Raw genomic sequence first — 24,493 nt, 5'->3', positions numbered from 1 at the left:
TTAAAGTTATTACGTAAGAATACTTAGAACTGCTGAAAGAAAACAGCAAGAAAGAAAACAAAATGAATTTAAATGTTTAAAGACATGTTAGCTACCACAACTAAAAATGAAGAAAAGATACAAATAAAAGATACCCATTAACTGCATGCTTAATTTTTTTAACTGAAAAATATAAATTAAAAAACCAGAAATTTAGAAGTCAAGATGATAATCATTAGCAGAACAGCAGCAAAGTCCCTCCTAAGTTGCTTGAAGATCTCTTACATGAGTCTGTCAATGAGAACCTTCAAGTTCAGTTACCAGGACACAGCTACAATTCTTCTTCATTTATCGACAGTGTCTTTCACTGAGCACCGTAATGTACTGCAGATAACATGCCTGTATAAATTCCTGCTCCCCGTGACACAGTTCTGCTTCCACTGGTACTGTCTTTATTTCTCCTTTTAACCAGGCCCTAGCACTTACACTGGGATCACTGCCACCCTGATAAGTTAGAGACTTTATGCAGCAGTGATGTAGTCTATGAAGCACTTAAGACTGAGGTTGCAATCGTGGAAAAGGCAGCCGATAGAGACGGACAGACTAGAGCCCAGTCCCAGGTCTTCCACTTTCTACCCTGTGTGATTTTACAGAAGTTCATTACACTCTACATCTTAGTTTCACTATCTACAGAATGGGAGTAATGTTTACCTTTTAAAAGTTTTGTGTAGGTTAAGTGAGATGATACTGTAAAATGTGTAGGTCAGGTCCTGGCATATATTAGAAGCTGAATAAAAGGTAGGTTTTATCTAAGCAATAATATTAAATAAAGTTTACGGCTACAAGTACAAGTAGCAATATTTTAGCAAGTAAAAAAAATACTACTATATTATAAAAAGAAAGAATGTATTACTCTGATACCTTACTTGGGGTGCAATTTTAATATGAGTATCAAAAACCATGCAGGAAAAAAATGAGGGAACAGCAGTAAAAATAACTGAAGAAACTGGAAATATTTAAGAGGGAATGCTAATGGAAAATAATATAAATGACCCAATTACACAATACAGAAAAGCAGTCTTATTTGTCTTTAAAACACAAAACAGTCTCTAACTAAAATAGTTGCACAGTGCACTTGAGAGCTTACTGGAATAAGAATCAGGAGACCTGGATTCTAGTTCAGCAACCAGGACAAGTCATTTAACTTGTGAGCTGCATTTTTCTCATGAGTAAAATTAGACATTAGAAATAGATCAATGCTGCTCCATACAGCCTACCCCACGGAGAGGTAAGCTATCTAAATTTTTCTACAGTTCCCAAGAGTAAAGAAAAGGAAAAGGGGAAAGGAGAGAGCAGAGGAAAAGTGAATATGAGATGATAAAAATTGGCATCTGTAGAACTTGAACCTACAGATAAATAAGACTGAAAAAATAGGTCATTGTTAAGACCACTTTTGGCTCTCCAGGTTCTACAGTTTTCTCTAGGCCATATTGATAACTGCCTTCTTTGAATTTCAATATCATTTCCTGTCTGTATGATTTATAGTACTTAATCTTATGTTTCCTTTAAAATAATTTAATTGTTTCTTGTGTATATAACTCTTACAGAGAATAAAGCTTTTAAAGTAAAGATTCTTTAGCTATTGAGAATAAATTCAAAACACTAAAGAAAACGGGGTTAAGGAGAATAGAGTATACTTTCATGTTAGGAGTTGAACTGTGTCCTCCCAAACTTCATATGCTGAAGTTGTAACCCCTAGTAACTCAGAATGTGACTGTATTTGGGAATAAGGTTTTTAAAGAAGTAATTAAGTTAAAATGAAGTCATTCAAGTGGGCCCTAATCCAATATGACTGGCGTTCTTTTGAGAAAAGGAAATTAGGACACAGACACACACAGAGGGAAGACCGTGTGAGGACACAGAGAGAGGACAGCCATCCACAAGTCAAGGAGAGAGGCCTCAGAAGAACCCAACCCTCTGACACCTTGATCTCAGACTTCCAGCCTCCAGAACTGTGAGACAATAAATTTCTGTTGTTTAAGACACTGTCTATGGTACTTTGTTATGGCAGCCCTAGCAAACTACTACATATCATTTCTTCTTCAGTCAGATATTTAGCAACCTCAGACCTCCAATAAAAGCCAAAAACCTAGAAATTAGCTGGAAATAAAAATGTCTACAGCTTTCATACACTTTAACCCATTTTAGGTACAAAATATGTTTGATTTCTCTATCCTCCCTTAATATTTTTAACCATATTCTGCCAAAGTGCTTTACCTGCATGTTGACCATTGGGCAGCTGCTTCTGCAAATTAGTAGAGACCACCAGCTGGCACAGCATAAGACTGTGATCAATGGGCTCTTTGTATCTTCATACTGCTGTGGGAAAATGTTTCGAATGGTTTTGCTTGGTCCTTTAACACTGATGTTATATACATACTTGTCACGTGCTCTCTGGGGGATGAGGCAGACTTGGGAGGTAGTAACATTTACTGCTCTACATCAGTTTGACATATAATATTTCTTTACTTATTTTGCCTGGAAATTTTCATTTCTACTCTAGGTTGTAATCAGAAAAAGAATGAGGAATGCAAGGATTCTTCAATATACTCAAATCAATCAATGTGAAAAAACATATTAACAAATTGAAGGAGAAAAACCATATGATCATCTCAATAGATGCAGAAAAGGCTTTCGACAAAATTCAACACCCATTTGTGGTAAAAACCCTCCAGAAAGTAGGCATTGAGGGAACTTACTCAACATAATAAAGGACATATATGACAAACTCACAGCCCACATCATTCTCAATGGTGAAAAACTGAAAGCATTTCCTCTAAGATCAGGAACAAGACAAGGTTGTCCACTCTCACCACTATTATTCAACATAGTTTTGGAAGTTTTAGCCACAGCAATCAGAGAAGAAAAAGAAATAAAAGGAATCCAAATCGGAAAAGAAGAAGTAAAGCTGTCACTGTTTGCAGATGACATGATACTAAACCTAAGAGAATCCTAAAGATGCTACCAGAAAACTACTAGAGCTAATCAATGAATTTGGTAAAGTAGCAGGATACAAAATTAATGCACAGAAATCTCTGGCATTCCTACACACTTATGATGAAAAATCTGAAAGAGAAATTAAGGAAACACTCCCGTTTATCACTGCAACAAAAAGAATAAAATACCTAGGAATAAACCGACCCAAGGAGACAAAAGACCTGTATACAGAAAACTATAAGACACTGATGAAAGAAATTAAAGATGATACAAACAGATGGAGAGATATACCATGTTCTTGGATTGGAAGAATCAACATTGTGAAAATGACTCTACTACCCAAAGCAGTCTACAGATTCAATGCAATCCTTATCAAACTACCACTGGCATTTTTCACAGAACTAGAACAAAAAATTTCACAATTTGTATGGAAACACAAAAGACCCCGAATAGCCAAAGCAATCTTGAGAAAGAAAACCGGAGCTGGAGGAATCAGGCTCCCTGACTTCAGGCTATACTACAAAGCTACAGTAATCAAGACAGTATAGTACTGGCACAGAAACAGAAATATAGGTCAATGGAACAGGATAGAAAGCCCAGAGATAAACCCACGCACAAATGGCCACCTTATTTTTGATAAAGGAGGTAAGAATATACAATGGAGCAAAGACAGCCTTCTTCAATAAGTGGTGCTGGAAAGCTGGACAGCTACATTTAAAAGAATGAAATTAGAACACTCCCTAACACCATACACAAAAATAAACTCAAAGTGGATTAAAGACCTAAATGTAAGGCCAGACACTATCAAACTCTTAGAGGAAAACATAGGCAGAACACTCTATGACAAAAATCACAGCGAGATCCTTTTTGACCCACCTCCTAGAGAAATGGAAATAAAAACAAAAATAAACAAATGGGACCTAATGAAACTTCAAAGCTTTTGCGCAGCAAACAAAACCATAAACAAGACCAAAAGACAACCCTCAGAATGGGAGAAAATATTTGCAAATGAAGCAACTGACAAAGGATTAATCTCCAAAATATACAAGCAGTTCATGCAGCTCAATATAAAAAAAACAAACAACCCAATCCAAAAATGGGCAGAAGACCTAAATAGACATTTCTCCAAAGAAGATATACAGATTGCCAACAAACACGTGAAAGAATGCTACTCTTCACTGCAGCACGTGGGCTTCTCATTGCGGTGGCTTCTCTTGTTGCGGAGCACGGGCTCTAGGCACACGGGCTTCAGCAGTCGTGGTATGCGGGCTCAGTAGTTGTGGCGCACTGGTTTAGTTGCTCTGCGGCATGTGGGATCTTCCCGGACCAGGGCTCAAAACCCGTGTTCCCTGCACTGGCAGGCATATTCTTAACCACTGTGCCACCAGGGAAGCCCCGGGGGAGCTATTTTAAATAATGTGGTCAGGGATATGCTTTAGAAGGAGATGACATTTCAGCTGACACCTAAAGAATGACAAGGAGCCCACATACAATGGGGGTGCAAAATGGAATTTTTGGTGGAGATTCCAAAGGAAAGGACCAATGCAAAAACCCAAGCTTGAGGGCTTCCCTGGTGGTGCAGTGGTTGAGAGTCCGACTGCCGATGCAGGGGACGTGGGTTCGTGCTCCGGACCGGGAAGATCCCACATGCCGCGGAGCGGCTGGGCCCGTGAGCCATGGCCGCTGAGCCTGCGCGTCCGGAGCCTGTGCTCCGCAACGGGAGAGGCCACAACAATGAGAGGCCCGCGTACCACAAAAAGGAAAAAAAAAACAATTAAGCTTGGCATGAAGAAGAAGAAGGAGAAGGAGGGGGAGAGAAAGAGGAAGGGGAGAAGAAGACTGGATCTAGAAAGAAGTGAATAAAAGAGAGAACAGTAAGACAGAAAGTCAGAGAAGTAGACAAGGGCCAGATCACAACTTTAAAAGCCATTGTAGGGCTTCCCTGGTGGTGCAGTGGTTAAGAATCTGCCTGCCAGTGCAGGGGACATGGGTTTGATCCCTGGTCCGGGAAGATCCCACGTAGCATGGAGCAACTAAGCCTGTGCGCCACAACTACTGAGCCTGCACTCTAGAGCCCACGAGCCACAACTACTGAAGCCCGAGTGCCACAACTAATGAAGCCTGTGCGCCTAGAGCCCGTGCTCTGCAACAGGAGAAGCCACTGCTATGAGAAGCCCGCGCACCGCAAAGAAGAGTAGCCACTGCTCGCCGCAACTAGAGAAAGTCTGCGCACAGCAACAAAGACCCAATGCAGCCAAAAAATTAATTAATTAATTTTTTAAAAATAGTACCTTTACTAAGTATATGGGGGGAAATGAGAGAAGAGTAGATTTTGCTGCTTCTGAGTCATTCTGCTACCACTATTTCTTGCTAATTCCTGATTTATTCTTGTGAGCTGCTAGGATCAATAAGAAAGTTTCAAGCTGTATGGTCCCACACAGGATCTCAGATTAGTATAATTTTATTGTATTTTTTTAATCTTGAAGATACTAAAAGTATGATTTATAATAGAAAAGTATATGACTGCCATAAAAAGAGATGACACAAAATGTCTCTTGACCTAATTTGGGGACAAAAATTCATATTAATTCACTGGTTCCGTAGGCCCAAATCAATGAGTCTGGAAGATGTATGATTATATCAAGCTTTTCAAAAGCACAGATTAGTCTGTAAATCTGTACTCTTAAATTCTCCAGATGATCTTGAGAACTACTGACCTGGATGGCATCCCTTAAAACAAAGAATATTTCTCCTATTTAAAATAACAAGGCATCCCACCTTTCTAATGATTTAAATTTGTATCTATTCGTTATTTCCAAAATAAGTTTCTGCCCAATAAAGAAGTAAAAAAATTCCCGTCACAGATTGTTGTGCAACACTACTATAAAGTTGTTTGTGGGAAGCACTGAACTAAGTACAAAACAAGTGAAAAATTTGTCAGAAAGGATCCAGTCCCAGAGCAAAAAATGATACATTTGCCACTTTCTTGGTGAACTTATTAAAAACATTCGATTACACAGCTATTGTTTCTGGCCACATGAATCAAATGATAAAACCATAGATTTCATGGTTTACTCAGACTAGGCTAGCAAATTAAAAAGATTCATCACTAAAAAGATGTGTCTTGTGTGGTCAGTAAATTTACACTCCACTAAACCTCCAAGCAAAAATAATACGAAAGACAAAGATTCAATATCAAGACGCTTTCCTTCAAATCTGGAAACCATGAACAGTGCACTAGAAGATCTGAACTTGCATTAAGTCATAGTCAAGAGCATTTATGGAGAGCTCACTACCTGCAAAGCACTCTATTTTAAGGAAGAGATCTTGTTTAAAGTAGCCATAATTCGGCCCATAAAGCCCTTTATAGTTAAAGATCAACAGTTTGAACCTCAATCAGGAGCAAATGGGTAGCTGGTTCATACTGAGGGATGCGGGTGTAATTTGGTCAGTGCCGCTCAGTTTAAGTTGAATGGGCCTTTGCAGTTTGTGTAAATTCTACCTTCTGGGTGGTCTTCCAGAGCAATCTCAAAAAGGGCACATCACAGAGGTACTGGAGTTAACTTACGCTTATGTAGACTATGAGTCATGCAACAGCCATTAACACTAGATACTTAAGTGAGCACATAGAAGTAAAACGTGCAATCTCCATCAGCATAGGGCCAACTTTCCTTACAGTAAAAAAATTGCAACTAGAATGAACGCTAAAAAACAAATCAAGGGCTTCCCTGGTGGCTCAGTGGTTGGGAGTCCGCCTGCCGATGCAGGGGACGCGGGTTCGTGCCCCGGTCTGGGAGGATCCCACATGCCGCAGAGCGGCTGGGCCCGTGGGCCATGGCCGCTGAGCCTGCGCGTCTGGAGTCTGTGCTCCGCAGTGGGAGAGGCCACGGCAGTGAGAGGCCCGCATACAGCAAAAAAAAAAAAAAAAAAAAAAAAAAAAATCAAGACACAAATGAACAAAAGTATAGTTTGTTCCAAGTACAATGCAAGATAATAAAGACAAAATATAAAGAGCAGGGACTTCCTTGGTGGTCCAGAGGTTAAGAATCTGCCTTCCAACGCAGGGGACGCAGGTTCGATCCCCGGTCAGGGAACTAAGATCCCACATGCTGCAGAGCAACTAAGGCTGCAAGCTGCAACTATGGAGCCCACACACCACAACTAGAGAAGCCAATGCACTGCAACGAAGATCCCACGTACAGCAACTAAGACCCGAGGCAGCCAAATAAATTAATTAATTAATAAATATATATATATATAAATAAATAGCAGAAGGAATCATAGGTTACAGCCAGCTAATCCATGATCATGAAATATAGGAATGATGAGTCAAATATAGTTACCTGTTTTGACTTAGACTCTCCTTTCCTTTGTCTACTCACTGGTAGTGGCACAATGCATTAAGTGTTCAAAGAGTGGAAACAACAGCAACAAATAAGAGCTGCCATGTATGGAACTCCTACTTCACAGCAAGCATCCTTAACACTTACACACAAGCAAAGAGCCTAGCTGATCAAAAAACTGCACATTAAAAACGTATCTCGTAGATGGACAATTATTAATCTGAAGAAATTTATTTTACCTATCGCCCAGAAAGGTAAGGAGAAAAGTTAATCTTCTTTTCTACAGTTTATTCTACCTGTTCTTTAAATCTCTTTCCCTCATTTCTAATACCTTAAATATATCCCACTTTACAACTTTCTTCAATTTGTCAAAAAAAAAAAATTTTCCTTGAGTTTGTTTTCCGTCCAGTCATAAGGGGTTAGCCTCAAATTCCTGTTTTAACTATAATGACACAACTATGATGACTGTGTTTTCTGGGATTATTCCAACTTCAAATATTTTATCACATTATCTCCACTTCAGCTTGTGGTTTGAAAACATGAGATTGTATCCTAAAATCTCCACAATCTTGTTTTCACTACTACTTCCACCAAACTTATTCTCTAACATTGCCAAACCCAATGACTGGTTCTTATTCTTCTGAGTCTCGGCATCACTTCATAGCCTAGTTCATCCTATCCATGATATCTATACATCCAACCTTGGCCTTCATACTAAATTTAAATATCTTCCTGCCTACTTTGGCATTTCCCGATGTGTGTTATCAGTAACGTTAGCCTCACAGTATGTTCCTCAGTTAAGAAAAGATATTGTGGTCAAAAACTTTCGGAAATGCTACCTACAACATTCTACTCCTGAAGCTCTCCAATGAACATTAGTGAATTGTGCACTCCTTGATTTTTATGATGAAGCAACCATTTGACTCATTTTTACTCAGTGTTTCCCAATAAGCAGTCTTGTTTCATTCATCAATAGAACTCTTATTTTATTTTTTCATGGAAGACATATTAACACGTTGTGGAGCTACTATAATGTAGGAGTAGTATTCTGATGAAACAAATACTCCATAGCACATACTTTGGGGAATACTGATGTACCTGAAATTTTAGGTTAAAACCTGAAATCTATCAGGCTTCCAAAACTGAATTCATCACCTTTCCTCCCAAGCCAGGTGTTAAACATCAAATTAATCTCTAGTAACAGCTTTTTCACCAATCTCGTATTCTGACAGTTGATAAATCTTTTCAGCTCTTACTGTCTGTTGTCTGTAGGTTTTTTTCCCCTCCCTTACATCATCCTATTGACATCACCCTAAGGCAAATCTTCCTTAAGCCTCATCTAGACTCATGGTAACCAATCATAAGAATTAGAGGAGAGCTTTTTTAAAAAAAAAAAAAAAAAATTCTGGGCTCCACCACAGCCTTGCTATATCAGAATTTTGAGGGGGAGAGGCTTGGGGTCTGTGATTCTAACAGACAGCCAGATTTGCAAACTGCTAAAGTAGACCATGAAGGTTCCATGACTCTTTTCTGCCTAAACTAAGCATTTTCAGTTCTCTTCCCTCATCTCTTCAAGTGACATCATTTTGAGTCTCCTAACCATCAGCTGCTCTTTGTTGAATGTGGTCCATTTTGTCTGTAAACCTTTTAAAGCAAGAGTTTTATACTGAACCGCAGAGCACTCAGGATATAGTCGAGCCAACTTGTCAGAGAGTAGGACTGTCAATTATCTATTGTCTCCTGGGTTTCTCTAGATCTGCCTTTATGCTGGACAAGCAAAATCATCTCCTCCCTCTTCCATCCCCTGCAGCAAATTGCTACTTGTTATGATCAACACCAATCTGCAATAACCGCTAGAATGTGAATCACCCAGCAAACAGATATAACTTCCAGAATTTTAAAGTGTTACTTACCTAAAAGACCTCTGGTCTCTGTTCTAAATAAGTGGCATGCCTCCCTTTCTCTACTGAACTTTAGCTCTGAAAACTGCAATTTATGCCAATCCTTACACTGTTTTAGAATCAATGTTCCACATTTACAGAGTGTTTTTTCCACTTACAAAACATTTCGACATTATCTGGTTAATCCCCTCAAAAGTTCTTGTGACATGGGTATTATCCTCATCTTACAAATGAGGAAATTAAAGCTCATAGAGGTTAAGTAGCTTATTCAAAATCACACACAGTAAGTGGGGAAAGTGGTGACTTTAACCTCATGTCCTGCACCTTAATCATAGCTTTCTCCACTTTAAAATCCAAGTATAGTCACTTGGCCATCATCAGAAAATTAGCACCAATTAACACCAGCGTGTGATGGCTACCAGATGGTGAATTACTAAGCAAAAAGAACAATCAACTAGAATCGGGGAGGAATTATAACATAATACAGGAGCTAAGGAGGGGTGCCTTTGGGGTCAGGCAGCCCTGAATTTGGGTCCTAGCTCCATCTCTGACTGCCATTGTTACCTTGACTAAATTACATGTCCTTTGTGAACTTTGATTTTCTATTTAGGTTACAAAGAATAAAGGAGATAATTTTCTTTAAAGTGCTTAGCATAATGCTTGGTACATGGTAAGTCTTCATTCAATGCTTTTTTTTAAATCCCTAATTCAAACATGATAAACAGTTTATTAAAATAAGTCTGTTTGGAAATAAATAAAAACCTTCTGACTTTGGGGTCCCATCCTTCATCAATTACCTCCAGGTGTCTGGGAATAGGGCTATGTGAGGACTATAGGAAGACAGAAGACAGTCACGAGGAGGAATATAATTTGAAATGATGCTTGAACTGGAGGCCAAGAGAAGGTAGGTGAATAGAAGGTTAGAGCTAAGTCTAAGCTCTCAGTGGCTGCCTTCCCTGGGTTATCATCACCATTACCGGTCACTTAGGGATAAAATAGAAAAAAAAAAAAAAAAAGAAGCAACAATTTAGAAGGCAGTGGGTAAAGTAGCTACTTGAGGCGTGAATAGATTATTAAATGGACAGAATTACATAATGTGGAATTACATTCCATTTCATTCTTTCAAATTATCACTGGGAAAAGGTAAATTTGGTGGTAAAAAGATAATTAATAGGGCCCTACTGTATAGCACAGGGAACTCTACTCAATACTCAGTAATGACTTATATGGGAAAAGAATCTAAAAAGAGCGGATATATGTATATGCATAACTGATTCTCTTTGCTGTACAGCAGAAATGAACACAACATTGTAAATCAACTATACTCCAATAAAAATTTTAAAAAAGAAAAAGAAAAAGAAAGATTAAAAAAAAGAACAAAAATCACCAAACCCATGTTCAAGAGATAGAAATAAATAAATAAATAGTTTAGTGTTTGTAACATTGAGTAAAGGTAATTCTAATATTAAATATTTTTCTTATTACCCCCCAAAATATATGTTCATCTTTTAAAAAAAAATTAGAAGGATAGATAAGAAAAAAAAATCACCTACAATCCAACCACCCAGAGATAACTACTGTTAACATATGGTACATAACCTTCTAAACTGTTTTCATATATGTAGAAATACATGTATTTTACAAATACAGGGTCATATATAATTATTGTTTTGTAAACTTTTAAATTTGTTTTAAATTTCTTTCCAGATCACTAAATATTCTTTTGCAATATTATTTGAAATGCCATGTATATTTTCACTAGTTTATTTAACTAGACCTCTATTTTGGATATTTAAATTATTTTTTTGCTATCATAAAAAGAGTGATTAAAAGCATTCTTGTGGCTTTATCCTTATGCATAAACATGACTTTTTAGCATAAATTCCTAGAAGTGTATTTGCTAGATTAATGGCATACAGATTTCTAAGACTTTTGACATAGCTTATTAAACTGTCCAGAAGGTTACTACCAATTCACCCTCTACCCAGCAGTGCTAATTTCCCAGACCTTGACCAACACTGGATTTGATGATATTGGAAATGTTCGCTAATTTGATACATAAAGAACTATTCCTCCTTTTACTTCAGTTTTTTATTACTAACTGGTGGATAATTTTCCCCTATGCTTATTATCTACATTTCTTATTTTGAAAAGTATCTGTTTATATCTTCTGCCCACTTTTCCAATGTTTGTCTTTCTCAGTTGATTTGAATATTGTCTGTCTGTCACATGAATTGCATATATATTTTGCCAGTTCGTTTGTTTACCAGTTTTTAAAATAGTGTTTTGATCTATAGAAATGTAAAATATTTAGGTGGTCCAACCTAATATATCTTTTCTTTTTGATTTCTTCTTTGGGAATCTTGTTTAGAAAGGCTTACCTCACCCCAATGTTATACAAAGTTCCCACTTATAGTTTCCTCTAGGACTTGTATGATCTTAATGTTAATATTTAAATTTTTTATTTAACCTAGACTTTACTGGAGTATAAGGCACTGGGTTGTAAGATACTGAGGGTGGGATCTAAATTTAGTTTTTAAATACTTTGCTGGTTCCCCCACACTATTTATAGTATGTATTTCATTGATTCTATTGGGCACTTTTTATTTCAAACATGTTAACATCTCTGAAACCTGGATGCATCTGTGATAAACATTTTGCAATTTACTTCGCAGGTTTTTTTCTCTCCTTAGTGTTACTTGAAGTAATAAATCCTTTGATTAAGGGCTTCTTCGATTTGATAAAACATAGTATTTCCTTCTAATCATATTTCACTACGAGTTTTCTTTTTTTAATTAAAGAATGTACTTTGAATTTTTATAAAATCTCTTCTGGGAATATACTAAAATGATCATATTTTTCCAAAGATGTCCCAGTACTGAACTATTTGTACATTCCTGAAATAAACCCTACTTTACCATGGCATATTACTTATTCAACACAGTGTTATGTTACTTTTTTTTTTAATTTTAGACTTTTATTTCTTTTTTTATACAGCAGGTTCTTATTAGTTATCCATTTTATACATATCAGTGTATATATGCCAATGTTATATTACTTTTGCTAATATTTTATTTAAGATCCTTACATCTACTTTCATAAATCAGATTGGTCTATAGTTTTCCTTCATTTGTAATGTCTTTGTCACATCTTGGCTTTAGAGGTATGTTACATTTGTCAAAGAAGTTGGTAAACTTTCTTCTATTTTCTGTGATTGATACAGTTTGTAATAGCACAGGAATAATGATTTTTTTTTTCTGTAAAAGTCTAAGCCGGTTTGTGATAACTCTCAATTTCTTCTAGAGTTACTGATCAATTCAATTATAATTCTTCTTTAGTCAGATTTTGTATTTTTAGAAAATTATGCTGAGATTTTAAATTTGTGAGAATAGGGTTATACACGGTATTCTCTTACATTAAAATATTTTTTTCCATATCTTTGGTTTTATCCCATTTTCATTCCTAGTTTTGAACCTATGTTCTTTTTTCCCCCTTTCTTTCTTGACTAGACTTGATAGAAATGGTCCACTTTATTGATAGAAATGGCCTTTTCTAAGATCAACATTTTGGATTTACTTAATTCTAATTTTTTATTTTTCAAGTTAATTTATTCAAGTGCTTTTAATATTTTCTCTTTGCCTTTGATTTTCATCAGATTGCCTGTGATGTGCCTAGATGTGGTTTTATTTGTATTCATCCTGTTTCAGATTTGTAGCACTTTTTGAATCTGTGACTTGAGTTTTTTCCTCAGTTTGGGAAAATTCTATCTTCAAATGTTGCGTCTTTCCTATTATCTTTTTCTTCTCTTTCTGTGACTCTAATATGTTAAACCTGAAACTGTGTATCTTGTATTATCTTTTCAATAACCTTACATATTTTTGGCTCTCTTAACTTCAGCCTGAATCTATTCTTCTGACCTGATTTCTGTTCATTAATCCTGCATTCTTCTATGTCTAATATGCTATTAAATTCATCTCATGTGTTTATATTTCAGTTATTGCATTTTCAGCCCTAGAACTATTTTATTCTTTACAATAGATTCCTGTTCTGTGGTGAAATTCTCCATCTTGCCATCTATTTTCTTGAATATATTAATCACTGTTTTTGGGGTTTTTAAAAATAAATTTATTTATTTATTTTATTTTTGGCTGCGTTGAGTCTTTGTTGTTGCATGCGGGCTCTCTCTAGTTGTGGTGAGCAGGGGCTACTCTTCATTGCAGTGCACAGGCTTCTCATCGCAGTGGCTTCTCTTGTTGCGGAGCACGGGCTCTAGGCAAGTGGGCTTCAGTAGTTGTGGCACTCGGGCTCAGCAGTTGTGGCTCCCAGGCTTGAGAGCACAGGCTCAGTAGTTGAGGCGCACGGGCTTAGTTGCTCCACAGCATGTGGGATCTTCCCAGACCAGCGCTTGAACCCATGTCCCCTGCATTGGCAGGCGGATTCTCAAACACTGCACCACCAGGGAAGCCCTCACGGTTATTTTTAAAGTCTGTGCCTGATGACTTAAATATCTGGATATCTGGGCCATCTATAGACCTGTTTCTTTTGTCAATTTATTTCCCTTGGTCCTTTACTTTGGTACGCCTGGTAATTTTTAATGAATGCCAGACATTGTCTATAAAAAATTGGACTCTGAATGATGATGATGTAATCTTTTTCTACAGAGGGTTTATCCTATCCTCTGATAGGCAGCTGGAGTGGGGAGGGGAATGAGGGAAAGATTACCTTAATCTAATCAGGGACTGAGCTCACTTGGGGTTGGGTTGCAGTTTTTGATAAATTTGGTCTACCCTTGATTTGTCTCCATTATGTTGGTGTGCAAAGCTCAAGAGAGCCTACTGTTAAAATTTTGGGAACTTTGGGATCCAGTTGCTAAACACAGACATTATTAAAAACAAATTATGTAAACTTACAATTAAATAAGTTATATTAAAAACAAAGGTAATAAATACTCAAAATTCACGTCTAAATTTTTAACTGTTGTTATTTATATCTGCTGTATTTGAATTACAGAAATGCTATATAATGGTGTCACTACACGTCTCTTCCCAATTCCATGTTAAGTAATGTCACAGTTGTATCTTGAAATAGCCTATGGTGGAAGTATTTGTACCATAGAAATCAGTAAACCCTACAAATCAGAGCTTGATTATTGTTTTGTAGACTGTCTAGATCAATTGTGATTTTGGCCCCCCGCTACCCCCTCCCTGGGGTATTTGATAATACCTGGAAATATTTCTGTTTGTCACAATGGTGGGGGACAGGGCAGGGGAGATCTATCTAGTGGACAGAGCTATCTAATGGACAGAGGTTAGGGATGCTACTAAACATTCTACAATGTATAGGGCAGCCCCTTACAACCAAGTATTATCCAGCCCAAATGTCAATAGTGCTGGAGCTGAGAAATCCTAGTCTGCTGGCACTTCTGCTTCTGATCGACTGGAATCTTTACCTTTCTTCCCTTGCCTAGAATTGGCAAATGCCTTGAGGAAAAAGGAGGCCATTTTATCCCAGTTTATTTTGTTGTTCTTGCTGTAATTTTTCTAGCATTTTGAGTCACTATTTAGTTCAGTTATTTTTAATCTTTCTTATATTTAATAAACATGTTTGACTATGAACTTTTCTTCTGATACAGCTTTCGGTAGCTGACACTGTTTATTTTCACTTTTTTGCTCTTTTCAATGTTTCCTTGTAAAAGATCCCAGCCATAGACATTTCCATCTCTCCCTTAGTTGAAATCAGTGTATCTTTGCAGTTGCAAGCAATGCTATTGCTGAAATAAGCATCCACTAAAATTAAATTCCATGGGTGGTCTATAGAAGCTACTTTGGAAAGTGTGGTAGGGGATAATAATTTAGAGACTCCATAACCAAGTATTTATTTATACTTCCACCATTCCAGTATCAACTTGAATCATTCAACTCTGCGGTTACTCTTGATTTACTGGAATTAAACCATTTATTTAACAAATAATTAAGTAGCCTGGATATGCAAAGGTTTACGCCCCTGCACGGGGTGCAGATGTGGGTTACAAAAATTCTGCCATGATGTGTTCTCTCAAGAAGTTTCTAGCTTCTAATGTATTAAAACTATCAGTTACTCATCTAAGTTCCATTATTTGGGGAATTTAGAATCCAGACTAAACTTTTAAAAAAATTATTGGACAGAAACTAACTTAATTTTAGATTTGCGGCTGCTTATACTTTACCATGTAAATTTATTTAAAGCTGCACAGTTTTCACAAACCTTACTTTATACTTATATCTTTATATCTTTTTAAACTATTTTTTAATTGAAGTAGAGTTAATTTACAATGTTGTGTTAGTTTCAGGTGTACGGCAAAGTGATTCAGTTATACATATATATATATATATATATATATATACATCTGTTCTTTTTCAGAGTCTTTTCCATTGTAGGTTATTAATACAAGATATTGACAATAATTTTTAGTGTGCTATATCGTAGGTCCTTGTTGTTTATCTATTTTATATATAGTAGTGTGAATATGTTAATCCCAAACTCCTAATTTATCTCCCCCCACCACTATCCCCTTTGGTTAAGCATGAGTTTGTTTTCTATGTCTGTGAATCTGTTTCTGTTTTGTAAATAAGTTCATTTGTATCATTTTTTTAGATTCCACATATAAGTGATATCATATGATACTCATCTTTGTCTGACTTATTTCACTTAATATAATAATCTCTAGGTCCATCCATGTTGCTGCAAATGGCATTATTTCATTCTTTTTTATGGCTAATATTCCATTGTATATATGTGCCACATCTTCTTTATCCATTCATCTCTCAGTGGACATTTAGGTTGCTTCCATGTCTTGGCTATCACAAATAGTGTTTCTGTGAACATTGGGGTGCATGTATCTTTTCTAATTATAGTTCTGTCCAGATATATGCCCAGGAGTGGGATAGCAGGATCATGCGGTAACTCTATTATTAGTTTTTTGAGGAACCTCCATACTGTTTTCCATAGTGGTTGCGCCAATTTACATTCCCACCAACAGTGTAGGAGGGTTCCCTTTTCTCCACACCCTCTCCAGCATTTATTGTTCGTAGATTTTGTGACGATGGCCATTCTGACAGGTATGAGGTGATACCTCATTGAAGTTTTGATTTGCGTTTCTCTAATAATTAATGATATTGAGCATCTTTTCATGTGCCTGTTGGCCATCTGTATGTCTTCTTTGGAGAAATGTCTAGATCTTATGCCCATTTTTTTATTGGGTTGTTTGTTTTCTTTTTGTATTAAGCTGTATGAGCTGTTTGTTCTTTATATCTTCAATAGCATCTTTGTGTGATTATTTCATTTGGTACAGTAATGCTATGAGCTAGAAAAGGTTGATGTTATTCTCACCATTTTACAGATGAGAAAAATGAGATGGAATGTTTAAGTAACTTGCTTATGGTTATACAGCAAGTCCATGCTGGAACTTTACAAAACTTTATTTCCACTTGGTACTCTGGATGGCTTCTGCACTTTTCTTTGATAATGTAATGTGTTAGGTCACTTATCCATGTATAAAACCCATTGAAGACATGTCTCTGAGTGAAAATTTATGCAATTCTTATTGCATTGATGACCATGTTTCGAAAAAAGTATTATTCATTAATAAGAAGAGCAGCTTTGTGGACTGCCTCACAAGTACAGGATAAAACTTGTACATTATTTTTTATAAGCTGTCTTTAAATAATTTCAAAGTCTGCGAACTTGAATAACATGTTCATTGATTTTCTGATGCATGTTTATACAAACAAGATAAACTTACATGAATTATAGTTTAAAAAAATTTGCCTATTTTGTTTCCTAATTTATTCTATCCATTCTAATTCACTAAGAAAAATCTAAGTTATTTCTGTCTACATCTGAAAAATTAACTAAAGAACTAGGATTGTAGTTTAGGAAATACAAGGCAAGATTGCTCTTTCCCCACTTTTCTTCCCCCAAAACACACATATATATATACACAAATACTCATATACCCAGTTTCAACTATCCAGGGATTTTATGTGTAGTTATTGCTTCAATTTTTCTATATGTGGGTATATAGTTTTTATTTAGGGAAATGCAGTTATAATTATCTTTGCATACTGTTAAACTTTGAATCATGCCGTACTATAGTTTTCCAGTTTCTCAAAATGGAATTGTTCCTTCCTTTATTTTATGCTATGTTTTTATACTATTTATGTTTTTCTTTTTTTTTTCTTTTTCTGATGGTTTAATGAGTCAGGCACTAACAATGTTTTTCGCTCCCTATCTTTGCCAGTAGCTCCAGGAAGTACTTTTCTTTCAATCTAGCTGTTGTCTCGCCCTGAGCTTTCAGATGAAATGAAGACAGAAAAGTACCTCCCTACGTTACAGATTCTTTTCCTATAAATCACTGTATGTGGGGACAAGACAGGAAGGTCAATGGAATGAGAGAAGTCAATTTTGTACACTCTTCAAAATAATATATGAGTTATTTAGATACAACAAAAGCTTAAGTCACTATTCAGAAATCTAGTTCATTTCATAATGGTTTCATTATACTGGAAAGCTTACTTTTTTATGGATTTAAAATGAGGTGAAGGGCAATTCAGCTCTTTTAAATTCAAGTTAAATGTACTTTGTTAAAGGTTAAGAAACATTTGCTAGAATTATGAGCAATTTCCAGCTAGTGTTCCATAAAAAGAAAGCTTGAAGTCAAGTTCATGTTACTCTCCCTAGTAGAATTCCATAGTGACTGGAATGGTTTATGAGTAACTATCATATGGATAGGGAAAGGGTTGGAAAAATAGGATTTGAATAGAAAGTAAGGATGGAAAACTCCATCTCTCCCTCCCCCTTCTCCTCCCCCTCCCTGCTTTCACATCTGCCCACCTCCAACACACACACACAAAACAAAACAAAACAAAACCCACTATACCAGAAGGGGAAAAGCTTATGTTGAAAGTCTCCTTTAGTGGTAAATGGAACAGTATAGTTGAGTAAATTGTGTGTGGCACTGAACTGGAATTTCTTCAGTGAAAGGGCTTATGTTCTTAAAGAGCTGAAAAAGGGCTTAAATTTTCTAGTAGCCTGGAATAAAACTGCACAGGAGGCGCATGTGAAATGCAGCATGTGTTAATAGTTTTGCAGCAGAGTCCCATTTGAAATGTAGCAACACAGCTGGAGCAGTGACTCATCACACTAACATCTACTGTTAACAGTCAGACTCTCTCTAGTAAAGCCTGCACTTTCTCACATTATAAGGAGCTTCTTAGGCTGTTGTGATAGTATGATACGTTCCCCAAACTTGGTCAGGCCCACTTGAACTTAACATTGTTGAATACCTGCCATATACTAGGCATTTTTCTGCATTTAGTTCTTACACCTGTTTGGTTTTATTTTCCCCATTTTATAGGTGATGAATTTGAGGTCACACATCTGGGCTAATATTCAACTGGTTCCACCAGTTGCTTTTAGCCTGTGCTTGTTTTGATTGTTTGATAAAAATGAAGATACAAAGAAATTTCAAGGTAGAAGGAAAGACATTTAAGATAGCTCATGTCAGGTGGCCTCAATTTTCTCAGAAAAGTAGGGAGAGAATTCAAAAAAAAAGTGGTAAAAATTTGGAACACAGCTACTTGAGAAAATGTAATGGGGGGTTAATAGTGAAAATAAAGTGACATTCCAATTTTAATAACTAGAATCCAGCCCATGAATCCAGCTGCTGCCCTACTTTGCAGATGTTGCATGGCCTGATGGTTTCCTGAATACTGGCTACACCTTCCTGTCAGGATTCCAAGGGACTTCCCCAAGGATAACAACCAGCCTGAAGCTGAGTTCTTCTTAATGATCTACCATGATGGATCTATTTACTTTTGGTTCAGCCCTCCCTAGACTGGAATGGTCTTCAATTGTCAACTTGAATATTTACTATGACAAAGGCAAATTTTTTAAGGAATTGAGGTGTGTGTGTCTGTGTGTTCCATTTGTTCCAGTTATGCTGAGTAAAATAACCAGATTCGAGTGACCAAAACAAAATATTAAAACTTTATTTTCTTATAATTATTTAACTTTATTCTTTCCTAAAAGTTTGACTATTGCCGTTTTAAATCCACTTGTATACTGTCTGTTTTTCACAAGACAATTATCCTCTCAGTTTCTTCATCTATAAAATGTGTTGTTGTGAAGATTAAAGGAGTTCATATATATAAAGCACTTAGAACCATGCCTGGCAAGAGGTTAAGTGCTATGTAAGTATTAGCTCTTGATTATTATTATTATTACCATTATTATTATCATCACCCTCATTAGTGAACCTGTGTAAAATGAGCTATTAATTCAGTGCAAGGCCTTATTAGTAAATGTATAGAAAATAAAAACGATCCTATGTGGTTCTTGAAAGTCTTAAAATTATCAGGAGCTGATCACACATGGATAACATTGAGGTTTATCAGCTAACAAGGAAAAAAGTTCCCACTGAAGCTGTAAAAGCCCTATTTCCTTCTCTTTTCAGCTCCAGAAATCTATCTTGTGAACTGTTACAGCTTAATTCCCATTTTCATCATGCTTTTGTCTTATTCAAAGTCTCTCCACAACCTGTCTCACAAAGTTCAGACATGCATCTGATCAACAAACAAATATTTAGTGATTATTACATGCCAGGGACTAGAGGTATAAATACGACTAAGGCATGGCCTTGCAATTGTGGAGTTTACTTGCTAGTGGACAAACAGGCACATAAACAGATAATTACAGAACACAGCAGAAAATGCAATGATGGAAGTGCATACAAGGTGCTATGGGAACAGAGATGAAGGACACTAGAGTTCAACCCGGAAGTTTCAGATAGGGCTTCCTGGAGGAAAGGATGCCAAGGCTTAAAGAATTTCAAGCAGAAACTTAAGTGTCTTCTCTGGGATCCCAGGGCTTCCTTATTTGGTCCTTTTTAACCCTCCAGCCATTTCTCCATTCCTCCCAACATACCTTACCTCCCCACTCCTATTGGACCAGTCTCATAATTATGTCCTTGAAAAATCCAGTTTTGATCCTATCTCTAATTCCTCGTCTCATATGGCATTCTCTGTCAGATATTCTCTGCCTGGTAAAGTGTGTTCTCCTCTCCTCCATGAAAACAGGCCCTACTTTGATGCAGTCGTATACATTCCTATTACTTATGAAAGCATATCAAACAGTCATATTCAGATAGACTTTAATGTTATTTTTCCACACTTTGTAACTGTTTATTGTGTTTTTCTTATCACTCCAACAAAACTATAAGCACCTTAAGGAAAAAAATAGTTCATAAGTTTATTTTGTTTCACAACACCTGGCAAAGGGTCAGCCAGAGCAAAGTACAAGATGTCAAAAATACTTACTGAATTAAATTGTTTCACCAATGCCTTTTCTGGTTTATCTGATGTTCAACAAATTCATTTCATGAAAGTTTAGAAGTTCAAATAACCAAAGGAGAGAACATTCTTACTTCTGTCAGTTAATTTACTAACTGAAAGTCAGTAGTATTATATGAGAAATAAACTAGCTTGGTAGAATTTGTGAATGTAAAGAAAATGTGAACCATGGAATAAATTACACATTTGGTTTATAAAGCAGCCTGTGAATAAGGTTCTTGTACTTGGTAAGCAGTAAAAAAGCAGTATATTGTTGAGAGGGAGTGTATTTAGGGTAGAGTACAAGTTTGAATGGTCTTTTTTGTAAGGAAGTATTATATATACATATATATATCAGTCAAGTAAATGATGAGAATTATACATATATGTGAATGCTGCATGCGTGCACACACACACACACACACACACACACACACACAGAGTGTCAATAAGATAACAGAAATAGCAGTTGGGAAAACAACCTTTACATAGCGCTAATGATGGGCATTTTTAAACTCAGCACTTCCTTCTTATTTCTTTTTATTTCTTATCTGTTTCCCTCCCACTGTTATTTCTCACATTGTTCCTCTATGTAGTCTTTTCCACCTCACTCCCTCCTCTCTAACAAACAAACACTCCACACACTTTCTCATTCACACACACACACACACACACACACACACACACACGCACCTCAGTTGTTTCCTACACTTTGTGTTCAAAGTACAAAACCAGCTATCTCCAGAGGGTGTCTGATAGTGCTGCCATTAATACACTAGACTACTGAGTGGTTTTCAAACTTTTGCTCACGAACCCATAAAAGAATTTTGAAAACAAAACAGAGAGACTCTGTGCCAGTTACCAATTTATTTATTGCCTCTCACCTCTAAATCCATCTTCCTTGCCTGCTCTGCTAAAATGGATCTGGGACCATTAAATATTTTTTTCTTTGTCAGCTAACATGATATTAAACCTTGTCAGTAGAGGGCACAGGAGAAGGATTGCAGGAGAAAGAGGTTCTTCCTTCCTGGTTTCAGTATGCTTTCTCAACAGGCTCCTGCAGAGCCCGTGGCTTTTCTAGCATCTGGCTCCCGCAGTGCATGCAGATTCTCTATTTGCAGGCCCTTGCAACGTGGGCGGCTTCCCTAGCACCCAACTCCTTAGCCTGCGCAGCCTCTCCAGCCCCCAGCCCTTTTCACTGCTTCTCAGGTGACAGGCTCCTGGCTTCTCTGGAGCGAGGTGCAGGCTTCAGGGCACAGGAGTGAGCAGCACCTGGTGGCCAGCAGCCTCCCCTAGCACTTCCCTCAGGTAGTTTTGTAGTGGAGCACTCCCAGGGAGACACCTCCCAGCAAAGAGCTTTCCCCAGCACCCCAGAGGGGAGGTTTCTAGCAAATTCCAGAAGGCAGATTTCCAGAAATTTACAACATCATGGCCCCAGTGACTCCTGTGCCATCAGCCCCAGAAAGGCTGGGCGGGGGGCGGGTTGCAGGGAAAGCTCTTCCTTGGGCTCTGTCTCAGCCCTAGGGTCCACGATAGCTTCCTATATTTGCTATCTTTGTATTCTTTAGAATTTCTATTTACTTCTTACTAGCCAATCCCTCATCACCATAATCCTCTGTCACACACAGTAATTCTCTACATTAAACTTTCCTGTTCAAATTACTGTGTGGCTTCTGTATCCATATTGGGTGCTGACTGATACACCCTTCCTCATACATTTTAAAGTGACAGCTAAAATTTCTTATCAAAAATTTAAATAATTGAAAAAAGATAAATTACCTGGTGTTCTGTATATAGACATGCTTAAAATATATTTCTGTCAAAATCTTAGAGTGACATATCTAGATCAGTTAATGAACGGGAGAAGTCCACCATATAACCTAATTTGCAAAGGCAGTCCTCACCATCCTGTCTATCAAGTAAATCAGACTTATTTCCTGTACACACACACACAAAGACTTCCATTTAAAAATTTTGAATAAATATGTTGATACATGTTTTCATGACACACATCTCACTTAAGACTGGTAGAAAATGGATAGACGGACAACAGATGGAGAGACAGATAAGCAGACAGCTGGCAGGCAGACTGAGCCTTTCCAAGATGAAATACTGTTTCAATACTTTTTTACCAGTTCAATATTTCTCAGTTTTTGTTTTTTTTTTTTGGCCTTGCTTTCATGGGTCTCTCCTTCAGAAGTAATGCCTTCCTGAACTGTCCTTTTGCTTGATGCCTTCAAGATTTTATCCTGTGACAACAAGTCATAGTAATATTTGGGATGGGTGGAAGGTATGATATCTTTTGTGAAGTGGGAGAAGGGCGACTATGACAGAGGAGATTGGAAGGAAGAGGTGGCCGACTACAGACTCTCTCAGACACAGACAGCAGTTTCAGGAAAGTATATTGTATAGCGGTTGAGGACCAGAAAATTGCTTCCCTCAAAACTGTCCATGCCCTGTGGCCCCATGCCCTGTGGCCACCCAGGGTACAAGTTCTCCAGTACGAAGAAAGTGGCACCAGGACAAAGAATACTGTATTCTACAAGTAAGGCCAAAGCAGGGATACTGTTCCCCCTAGAAATGACAAGAAACCAAGTATGGAGAAGCACACTTTTTTTTTTTTTAAATATAGAATAAAAAATATTAAACTATATTCCTTAAAAACTTAGAAAACAAAAGCTTTCCTTACAAGAATGCTAAAGTTTCCTTTAGAGTCAATATCACATCAAATATGAAATCCTGAACCCCAGCAGCACCTATGTTTGGATAAGGGTCTTGCTTTTACTATTTGTGACTCAAGATGTCACATGGGTTAAATCCTTCATTTACAGTGGTTCTGTTTCTTATTTAAAACAGTAAGTTTTCCTTAGATCCACTACTTTACTGAATCACATAATAGGGAAAGAAATGAAGAATCTTAAACAAAAAGCAAAGGAGATGTGGCCAATTTTTACCATTTGGGATATTAACAAGTTTAACATGGCTCAGCAACTATCTTAAGTGTTATATCAACTATTATGACACAAACTAAAGGTGTTGAAATATAAAGACGTGTGTTTTCTGAGAGGAAATGGGTGACAATTTGAAGGGCTGGTTTTTTTAACAGAAAGAATAAATACGTAAGAATTCAGAACAGATTCTCAACCAACACTAATGTGCAATAAGGTTTATGCAAGTTAAGAAAGGTTTTAAACTTAAAAAATTTTTTTTTCAAGGAAACTACTGTTTCCTGTTATTTCTGGGAAATCTGTAAATGCTAGTGTTTTCAAAAGGAAACATTTGTGGAGAGATGTTAAGTATGTTTTACTTGCTACACATATCAGATTCTTGTTTGTTCATTTCCCCTAAGAAGTCTGTAATTCTGTTTTAAATAAATGACATTTACTCTCAATTAAGGTTTCTTTCTTTTTATTCCCCCAAATCAGCATCCCTATGGGAAGTACAGGGCTTCTAGGATTTTCTCCACCTACATAAATAAATTTTTAGTAAAGAGCTTTCTTTCTTGATTAAGATCCATAAGCTCCAGAATACACTGTCTGAATTAACTATTCTGTTGAAAAAGTCTATGTACTGGCCTGTTTTATAGTAAACTATTGGGATCTTTAAAACAAAGATTCTGGATTAATGCAAAACTCAGAGTATGTAATTTACTTATATATGCACAAATATCTATTATATTTCCCACTTTATTTTCAATACAGCTATTGCCCTTCATTGCTCAAGTATGAATAATCAACTTGGTGGATACTATTCAATCTGAAAGACGCACACAGAGAACTTCCATCATGGTCAAATAAATAAATTTAGGGCCATCACTCGATGACAGAAAAATCAATAAATACATAGACATTTCTACGTTCACCAAAATCTCTTTTATAGCTCTGCTAAGCACCATGGTTACTAAGAT

At 36.8% G+C, this 24,493-nt stretch overlaps 1 protein-coding gene across 1 annotated transcript in view; it reads right to left on the bottom strand.

Moving 5' to 3' along the window:
• Positions 1–24,493, bottom strand: part of MSRB3 (methionine sulfoxide reductase B3) — a 164,160-nt gene that overhangs the window by 87,862 nt on the left and 51,805 nt on the right. The window lies entirely within an intron of this gene.

This window comes from Delphinus delphis, chromosome 11, assembly GCF_949987515.2.
Source record: "Delphinus delphis chromosome 11, mDelDel1.2, whole genome shotgun sequence".
In the NCBI taxonomy this organism is placed as follows: Eukaryota; Metazoa; Chordata; class Mammalia; order Artiodactyla; family Delphinidae; genus Delphinus; species Delphinus delphis.
This window is presented reverse-complemented; position numbering and strand designations above follow the sequence as displayed.